Genomic DNA, 10,891 nt, shown 5'->3' with positions numbered 1-10,891 from the left:
AGCACCCACCATGATGCTAGAACAAGTTTCTAGCTCCATTTGGCACTTTTGTGCCTATATTTCATAAAAACATGTTGTTTATTGTACGAGAAAACTTGCTATTGCATGCAATAAATCAGTTTTAAGTATTTCATCACACCACTACAAAACATCATGTCATGTAATCGAAGAAGTTGTGCATTGTATCACATCACTTTAGAGCATTATATCACACTTTACTAGAGTTTATTGCATACAATAGAGACATCTTGTCATGCAATAATATGGTGAAGGATGTCTCTGTTCTATTTTATGGCACCAAATATAGTCAGCATATTTTGAGGTCTAAATGTTAGATTTTCTTAATTTTGATTCTTGATTTGATATCACAGATGCCTTCTAGCATTTTGTTTTGACTACTAACTCATCTTGGTATCTTCTATTTTTGGCGTAGTATAACACTAACTTGAACATTTATTTTTAAAATATGTTGCTCAACACCAAATTATTTCATTGATGCCTTGTCAATGAAAAAATAACATGCAACCATTTAAAATAAGTAATTTCTCATTTTTTTAGGGATATATAATGGATATATTGTCTATAACTAACCTAAATAACCTCTATGGTGCCTCACAATCCCTTCTTTTTTTACTAGCCTCTTTATTTTATGTCATTTCTAGTTTACGAGCTTGATCTAAAATAACCATGAGTTATTTTTCCATGGGTTATTCTGACCCCATGTTATTTTTTCCTTGGGATATTGTGACAGGTTTATTATGTCTGGGGTTATTTTAGTTTGATTATTATGTCTGCAAACCCAAATCCATTAGGTTGTTCTATGTATACCTCTTCTTCTAGTATTCGATTCAAAAAAGCATATTTCACATCTATTTCATAGATAGTAAATCCTTTGTAAGCAGCATATAGTAGTATTTTGGCTCCTTCCAATATAACAATAGGTGCAAAAGTCTCACTATAATCTAGTCCTTCTTCCCGAGCATTTCCTTTGCAAACTAGTCTTGCCTTGTTCCTTATCACCTCTCCATTATCATTCAACTTGTTCTTGGAAATCCACTTAGTACCTATAACATTTTTATTACTAGATCTAGGTACCAATGACCATGTCTTGTTCTTCTCAATCTAATCAATCTCTTCTTTTAGTGCTTTCATCAAATTATCACTTTTAAAGCATATTTTACTATCTTAGGTTCAACCTCCAATAGAAAGCGTGTAGTTTCTCTAGTTGCTAACTGACTTCTAGTTAATACTCATTCACTTTTTTCTTGAATTATATTAGACAAACTATGATTTATCCTTATATGCCTTGGGGTTGTTGGTTCCACATTCTAAATTATTTCATTTTCATCAGATCTACTCTAGTATGATTCTTATTTACTAGTTGACACTAGTTTGCTCTTGTATTTACTTGTGACACTATTTCAGGTTCCACTGGCTTGTAATATATAAGTTCACTCTATCATTTTGGTTTCTTCACTTTGTTCTCTCCAATTATCTTGTTATTCCTTTTGTTAAAGTATTTATAAGCATTCCTTTTACTAGAGTAACCAAGAAATATTACTTCATCTCCTTTACTATCAAAATTATCATTCATTTCATCTTTCTTAATTTAGCATTTACTACCAAATAGTTTGAAATAACTAACATTAGGTGTATGTCCATAGAAGAGTTCATATGGTCTCTTGTTTAAGAGTCTTTCTTGACTTGTACCCTGTTCAATGTGTAAACATCAATACTAACTACCTCTCTCCAAAACTTGTGTGCCACTCATTTATGTTTTCACTAGTGTTCTTGCACATTCCACAATGGATACTTTTCTCCTTTCTGCACTTCCATTTTATTGTGGTGTTCTTGATGATGTCAACTATCTCTTAATTTCATGTTCATCACAATACTCATTAAACTATTGTGAAGTAAATTCACCTCCTTTGTCAAATCTAAGACACCTTAGTGCCTTACCTATTTTTTTCTCAACTCTTGCCTTATACATCTTAGACATATGAAGAACATCTGATTTAACTTTTGGAAACATCACAAATATCATCCTTGAATAGTCATCAACAAATAGTATTAAGTATTTATCCCCATGATAACTTTCAAGACCAATTGGACCTACACGTAAATAAATGTGTACCAAATCTAGAATATTTTCTATAGAATAGATTTTATTGGTAAGGCTTGAGGTAACCATTTTTTCTTGATTGACATTCCTTGCATATTGCATTCTTTGGTTTAGCCAGCATAGGGATTCCTCTAACACTTTTATTCTTACTAACTTTAACCAAATTATAAAAGTTAACATGACATGTATTTTATGTCATAACCACATTTTCAATCAAACAATGTCGAAGAGAAGAAATCAACTTCAAAATATTACCTCCTCTCTATTAACCAGCAACAATCAATTTGCTAGATCTTCTTGATATCTTGCATTTTCCATTTCTGAAATCAAATCTAAATCCTTTGTTATTCAACTGAGATACGCTTAACAGGTTGTATTTTAAGTCATTTCCCCAATAAACATCATCATAGGTAATGTGATCAATAGGAGAAGTGAAATATTTTCCTTTGGTAACACAGGGAGAGTTGTTTCCAAATCTCATTGAGCCTCCACCACAATCTTCCATTGTAATGAACTTCTTCTTATCTCCAGTCATATGGTGTGTGCATCCACAGTCAATAATTCAATCATCATTTTTGTTCATGCTTGAAATTAATGTCATTTCTTCACTATTTTATGCATCACCGGTAGAGGAATGTTCCTTTACAAAAACAAAAACTATTTCCTCATCATTGTCATTTCATTCAGAATTGTAATCATCATCTTCATAGTCCTTAACTATATAGCATGCTTTCTTGCTTTTCTCCTTTAAGTTTTTGAATTTCTTGAACCTATCATTATTTCCATCATCATTATCCTTCTTAGGTTTGTTAGTGCATCTGTAAGCAAAGTGATTTATCTGTCTACAATTCCAACAAGTGATAAGACTCTTTCTTTTGTACCTTCCTTTTTTGTTAGGACCTACTCCTTTTTATAGGGTAATCTCTAAGCAAATGCCTTTCTTATTATTAATATTTTGGATATGGCTGTCATAAGAATAAAAAATTGATGACTTGAATGTGCTTGATGTAAATACAAATTGTTTTATTTTGTAGATAGAATGGAGAAATAAAGGATGTAAGAGGATGAGACTATGTGATTTGAAGGTGAAGAATGCGAGTGAGCCCATATTGCAATGTGAATAGAAGGTACATAAAGGAAAAGTCAAATTCAACTCTAAAATTCTCAGATACATAGAGAAGCACCTAGAGAATATAAGTAGAGGAAAAAGATACTTAAAAGAGAAGTACCACAAGTTATTCATTGTAAAGAAATAATACTATATAAGCCAGATCAAATGTAATAAAGAAAAGTAAAAGTTGCAACTTCCCATAAATCTACTCTTTTGTCTTATTCCACCAAGACACCTTGGAAAGTGTGTCATTTCCTCCTCTATTCTATGCATCAAACTAGACACAAATATTAAATGAACCCAATTAGGGTTGATAAGAGTTGTAATTTGAGCCCTTGGTGTTGAGATGGTCTTTACCATTCTTTTTGTAAATATTTTGTATAAAAAAATAGCATTCCCTTCTTTGTAAAGCTAGGTAGTTGCAGTAGTTGGTAGTTAGTAGCTATAGAAGTAGAATTAGGAATTGTCAATACAAGCAAAACATTGAATCATGATGTATGTTGTCTTATTTCTTTGATATGAGCATTGTTTCTAATCTTCCATGTTAGTTAAGTTCAATCATTTTGGTGGTAAAGTGTGAAGACATTTGATGGATTTCTTGTCCATAGCTCTGTATCTTTATGATTATAAGTTGCAGTGTATCATTGGTTTGAACCTAATCTCAACATTAGTTCAACTATAGATGCATGTTTAAGTTGCATTAGTCTTTGGGTGCTTGCATGCATGCTTGCAATTTGACAATTTTTTGTTTCCTTAAATATTGCACCATTTTTGTGGCATTGTAAGTAATTTGGCTAAATAGGTATTAGTTTACGAAATTTATTTATCTAATATCATTGCCTTCAATATTTCTCAACTTAAAACTCTTTTTTAATCCTTGTTCCATTGAAATTTATTTCTAAGTGTTGTGAAAGCTTTACTTAGTCTACTTTTGCATTGAGAATATCTCAAATATCAAAGTCAGAGAGCTTATTGAAAAGAATATTTGCAATGAAAATATTATAGTTTGAGAAGTGTGTATGTCCCTTTGCGAAACCAATAAATCACATCAATACAACTAAGTCTTATCCAAATAACAATCAAGATCTGACACTTTTGTATTGAGAATATTTCAAGTATCAAAGTTAAAGAGCTTATTGAAGAGACTATTTGCAATGAAAATATTATAGTTTGAAAAGTATGTATTTCCCTTTGGGAGACCAACAAATCACATCAATAAAACTAAGTCTTATCCAAATAACAATGACAGAACTAGATAGAACTTTGGGAGTATCTCATATGATCATATCCAATAGCACGTAAGATTTCCTTATTGAAGAGAGAATATAATATGCCTAGTATATTTAATCTTGTGTTGGTGGAATACAAAACCGTCATCAACAATTATTTTCCAATATTGGAATTGCTTGAGTTGGCAAATACTGACATTAGGAGGGATTTTAAGGCCCGCCTTCTTTCAAGAGGTTCAATTTGTCAATGCCATTTCTTTGGACGCCCAAGTTCTGGTTTGGTGTGTTCATCAAATTTAGAGTTGTTTAATAAAGGCAATGCCTCCCCAGTTTTAAATGGGTCACTTTACTTTTGGTATCATTTTGTTACACACTTATATAGGGAGATTTTTCTTTTGTTGTCTCTTGATGACAACGCATGTTGTTGTTCTTTATTATGCTTGTGGAGTTCCTTGTTCTATTATGGACCGTGTTTCTAAATACTCATAAGAGCTACTTATGCAACCAAAAGCTGATATGAATTACGATCCAAGCAAGAATGAAAGCAGTCTACTACAAGGGTTCACACAAAACTAAATTACCATGATAAATTTTGAAGTCTTGAAGCATGGGGATTATCCGAGTTTATGGGATGCTTATAGATTTGATACGTGTGTGTTCAGCAAGTTGGAAAATTTCACTATTGTGGTAATTGAATGTTTATGTGCAAGAAAGAAGTCAATTTCCTCCTTTCATCCTGCTCATCTTGGTAACTTAATCCGTGTTGGTGAGCACTTCGTTAATTACTGATATATGGTGGAAAGCAAAAACTTTCACATGATAACATTATTAAGATAAGCTTACTAAATGATTGGTAGACCTTGAATCCTTGTAGAACATAATGACTGAATATACAAAAGAAGGATTCAGCATTGAATTTGTACGATCCCGTGCTCTATCCCCTGTGAAGGTGGTCTACTGTTTTAGCCGACTGGTGAATCTATCACACAGAGAGGGGTAACAATCAAGTCATCTCGTACGAGCTGCTCCCCCTTTTCCAACCGTTAGATTCACCTTATGAATTCGTCGAACAAGCAACACTCAAACTCCAATTTTTAGTCTAATGAAGCGGTTCAAAAGGCACAGAAAATCCCGTCCATGAGAGCAGAGACATTTCAGGTACCATATACAGTTGAAATATCAGATTTGGGTAGAGTCCGAGACATTGGATGATTGTAGTCGATGTTGACTAATGTTTTATACTTTTGGGTTAACTCTCATTCCGATAATAGATCAAGAGTGCGATCTGAAATACTAATACAAATAAATGCTACACAGTTGATCCCAGAAGCCCAACACATTAGGTTAGACTTTGTTGTAATATGTATATAAACTCGAAGTATGAAATCGTATGATGCTGGGAGTTTTCATCCAACGTACCGTGAATAGTCTGAATACCAATAATCCACATTGCAAAAACTCAAGATCAGATTCGGCACGTCAGGCCCTTTGATCTAGTATCTGAAATGGCTTCCTCTTGTTCGTCATACCTCAAATGTGTGTAAAAGTGCACCCCGAGGTCCAATATTATGAAGAATCAAACTTTACAGCCAGGTTGAAAGCACATATTAGTTAGTATGCGCCTCAGCTTCCAAGGCGTCTCCAAAAGAATATATGTACCAATTCACCATTTAAAGAGCCAGAATAGATAGAAAACAACAGGCTAAAACGAAAAGGGTTTAGAAAATTGATTCATCAACCAATCACCAACCACCAAGTATCTCTTATCTCCTTACAGTTTGAATTTGCACACATAATGTACACCTGTTATCATGAACATCACCAATAGTCCCTGCAGGAACACAGTCCATCCTTGACGTGATGGAAACGGTTTGCATCTCTCATGATAATCTCTCGACCAACAATCTTGGTGATAAATTTAGTGGCAGTATGGCAGTCAGTACAAACACGAAGGTTTTTTGTTATACATATAGGGATTCCAGGTCTTGTGTTCAGAATCCCAAAAGCAATAGCTAGTTTCTCGCTGTGACATGAGAGCAGATCTTCCTTCAATTCTTCCTCTACATCATGCAACACAAAATCTGTGTTAGGCACATATCCCATCTCTTTCATCTTCTTAAACATACTCTCGAGTAATGAATATATGTTATCAGATTGAGGATGAGATCTATCTCCAACTAAGAAAGAATGAACCCTGTTATTCACCTCAATCCAACTGCACCCAGGTGTCTTTTTCAGACCTCTGTCTTTCATCAGTTGTCTTACCTTGACTATATCATCCCACCTACCAGCTGCAGCATAAATGTTTGAAAGTAATACATAATATCCAGCATTACTAGGTTTCAAGTCAATTAGGTAGTTAGCAATACATTTTGCTAGCTCAATGTTATGGTGAATTCGGCAGGCACCAAGCAAGGTTCCCCATATACCAGGAGAAGGTTTTATTGGCATATTTTCAATGAAGTTTTGTGCCTGATTCAAATGGCCCGCACGCCCAAGAAGGTCAACCATGCATGCATAGTGCTCTTCCTTGGGTGTAATGCTATAATCCCGAGTCATGGAATCAAATAACTTCCAGCCTTCTTCCAACAAGCCAGCATGACTGCATGCAGAAAGAACAGAAACGAAAGTAACATGTGTAGGCTTTATGCCCGCCTGAAGCATTTGGAAAAATAGTTCTAGAGCAACTTTTTCATGTCCATTCATCCCATATCCTGCAATCATTGCACTCCATGAAACCACGTTTCTTTGGCACATCTTATCAAACAATAGGCGTGCAGTGTTTATACGTCCACATTTGGAATACATATCTACGACTGCAGTCCCCACATAAACGTCCGAATCAAATCCATTTCTAATTATGTAAGCATGGATCATCTTGCCCCGTTGTAGGGATCCAAGATGTGCATACGCTGGTAGCACACATGTGATGGTTACTGAATTAGGCATCACACTTTCTAGTTGCATTTGATGAAACAACTCTAAGGCCTGGTTGCCATGCCCATTTTGTGCATAGGCTCCAATCATGGCATTCCAGGAAACCAGATCTCTCTCAGATATATTGTCAAACAATTGTTGTGCTGTCTCTGGTTCCCCACAATTGGCATACATTGCCACAAGAGAAGTCATTACAGTAGTATTAGTTTCAAATCCGCTCTTTACTATGTAAGCATGGCTCCCTTTGCCCTGATGTAGGTTTTCTAAATCAGCACATGCTGGTAGCATACTTACTATGGTGATTGAATTCGGTTTCACATCTTCCAGTAGCAATGCTTTAAAGAGTACCCACGCCTCCATGGCATGTCCATTCTGGGCATACCCACCTATCATTACATTCCATGAGATCACATCTCTTCTAGACATTTTATCGAACAACAGGCGCCCAATTCCTATATTCCCACACCTAGCATACATAACTACTAGGGAATTACCCACTGAACCATCCAACATAACCCCATTTCGAATTACGAAAGCATGAATTGACTTGCCCTGTAGAAAAGCTCCTAATCCAGCACATGCCACTAGTGTACTCGAAATGGCTACTGTGTTCAACCTGAGGCCTACGACTTGCATTTGGCAAAACAACACCAAGGCCTTACTAGCAAGTCCATTCTTAACATACCCATCGATCATTGCATTCCACGAAACCTCATTCCTTTGCACCATTCTTTCAAACAATTGACATGCACCATCTATGTCCTCACATTTAGCATACATATTGATAAGTGCAGTTCCTACAGGAATATGTTGCTTGAATCCTGCTTTAATTATAAATGCATGGATCGATTCACCTGCTTGCAGAGCTCCTAACTGGGCGCATGCGGGAATCACGCTCGCAACACTTGTAGAGTCTACTTCCACAGCTTCAGAGTGCATTCTACAAAACATCCTCAATGCCTCCTTACCACACCCATTCTGCACGTATCCAGCAATCATTGCACTCCAAGACACTGCATCTCGCTCATGCATTTTGTCAAACACTTGGAATGCATTTTCTATACACCCACATTTTGCATACATATCCAGCAATCCAGCTCCCACAAAGACATCGCCTCCGAGACCAGTTTTGACTATGTTACCATGAATCCTTTTTCCCTCTTTCAGAGCCGGAATGCTGGCACAAGCCTTCAATACCACAGGAAACGTATACTTGTCTGGCCAGAATCCCCGCTCTCTCATTTCTTTATAAAGTGCAATTGCCTCATCAGAGAGACCATTGGTTGCATAACCCTTGATTATTACATTCCATAAGAGAACATTTGTTTCGGATATTTTCTCAAATACCCGACGAGCATAATCCATAGAACCCAAAAGAGTACACATTTGAACTAGTTTCGTTTCTAGAATGGTGTTCTGATTATGGCCAGTTTTAAACATATGAGCGTGAACTTCCTCCAATTTTTTTTGACTGGTACACTGCTGCAACAAAGAAGAGCAGAAACTCTCCCCATAGATAGCGTTTTTTGCCATTGGCGAAGAAATCCTTAATGTGGGGAGAATTCTTGTAATGACAGGAACATGAGACATGTATCTCAGTCAAATTGTTGAAGTTTTACATTGCTTAAAAAACCAAAATACGGCTCTGAGTGCAGTACCCACCAGTAGATCGCGCTGTTGAAGGTTGCAAAGTTGCAAAACAGAAAAGCTGCCTCCACGCAGGATCGAACTACGGACCTTCAGTTTACAAGACTGACGCTCTACCACTGAGCTATGAAGGCAGATTTAAGTTGGTATCAGAGCCAAGTTTATATCTTATTATTATGTTGTACATTATCTGCACTTGTCAATAGAGCTTCTCGTGTTTCTGTATGATTCTCGCGTGAAGTAAGTCCTCGTTGTTAAAGCCGTGTGAAGGCGTTAAGAGGCAGGGAAGGTAGCGCACTTCGAATCACCTTAACAGAAAAGAGATCGAGATGGCCGATCCCCGAGATCAACAAGATGCAGATCAGACAACAGAACTAGTAAGTCTAAGTTCAGTTTTTGATTCCATTCAAGATATCAATTTGGATGAAGAAGCATCAACTTCTGAGGCATATTCTATGCCTACAGATAGATATAAATTACCAGTCAAAAAATGGAATGAAATTTACAGTGATTTGGGTTTGTTAGCTTATTCCATGTCAAATTTCCACAATTTTATTTATTTTTAAAAAAAATACAAGAATACACATAGATATAAAAGATGACAGTAAGAGCTGTCAATGGAAAAATTCGAAAAGACACTAAAACATATGCAACTAGACTTGTTCAGTCACAAATTTCACAATTAGACAACCTTGCTGCACCAATAGTTTAATTCTTCGTTATTCCTCCCATTGAACCATAGCGACATGGCAAAGAACATTCTTTGTATTTGTAAATTTGATTATTATATTTGCTAATTTTCTTGCTATTATTAATTAATATTTTAATGGTGTGGGGCTTCTACATATTGCAATTCTTGAATTAAATTATATAATATTTTCAAATCTCTTTTTAAATCTTGCACACAAACTAATTAGAAAATATAATATCTAGATATCATGGGTCATGGAAATTTCTTATCATTTGGTGTAAGTTTTGGTAGGGTTGAATTTTGAATTTATTTGACATGGTTTATAATAACGAGGGAGGAAGAAAGCGAGGGAGATGACATTGTCTATTTTTATTGTGGTTGATCAAGCTGACATTTTTGCATACTTTTTTTTTGTCTATATAACTTAACAATTGTTAGAATCAAAGGTGCACAATAATAGCTCACCTACTCAATTATCCCATTAAGGTTTCCCCAAGGCATTCCATAAGATACACCAATTAAAATAGCTTTGAATGTGGTTCTTACCAATGAAGTTTGATAGTATATGTTCTTGTCTTAAAGAATATAAGTTAATAAAATATTTTGTGTGGAGGTCTTCACTTAAAGCATGCTCAAAGAATGTGCCACTAAGGCTTGGGTCTCACATGGGATCCACCTTGATGTTGTGTACAACCTGACTAAATTTTTTGTCCCTTTCCTCTTTGTTAAAGCCGACCATACACAAGCTATTCCAAGCATGGTCCCTAATATATTTGTTTCTCTTTGCTTATGTTCACACCAAGCCGATAAGATTTTTTGTTTGTTCCAATGATAAATTTGATGTCCTTGTATAGATTGAGCTTCTTAGGTTATGTTTGGCATCCTAAAATTTCTTAACCAGGATACCCTTTTCCTTAGGTAATGTTAATTATGTCTAACTAGACAATATATGTTTAGCTTGACACCAAAAGAAGACGTGTTGCATTCAACCTCTCTAAGAGTCTCAAGAAGATGGTAGATAGAAATCATCCATATGAGACATGTGTGTGGTGATACGAAATTGGTTCTTGCGGCGGTATTGAGCTGTAAGGGATTACGGATTGTAATCAGGTTGTAATCACTGGATTGTAATAAGATCGGACTTGCTGTTTGGT

The 10,891-nt window shown here is 35.6% G+C and overlaps 1 non-coding gene and 1 pseudogene across 1 annotated transcript; both read right to left on the bottom strand.

Annotated features, from left to right (window-relative positions):
- Nucleotides 1–5,287: 5,287 nt before the first annotated feature.
- On the bottom strand, nucleotides 5,288–9,123 carry LOC149546553 (pentatricopeptide repeat-containing protein At3g26782, mitochondrial pseudogene; annotated as a pseudogene).
- Nucleotides 9,109–9,180, bottom strand: TRNAT-UGU (transfer RNA threonine (anticodon UGU)). The gene has a single exon. It is a non-coding gene; the product is annotated as a tRNA-Thr (tRNA).
- Nucleotides 9,181–10,891: the final 1,711 nt, after the last annotated feature.

Source organism: Cupressus sempervirens, chromosome 7 (genome assembly GCF_028749045.1).
Source record: "Cupressus sempervirens isolate cs-2001-9-10 chromosome 7, ASM2874904v1, whole genome shotgun sequence".
NCBI classification, from domain to species: domain Eukaryota; kingdom Viridiplantae; phylum Streptophyta; class Pinopsida; order Cupressales; family Cupressaceae; genus Cupressus; species Cupressus sempervirens.
Note: the sequence above shows the minus strand (reverse complement) of the source record. Positions and strands in the feature narration are given on the sequence as shown.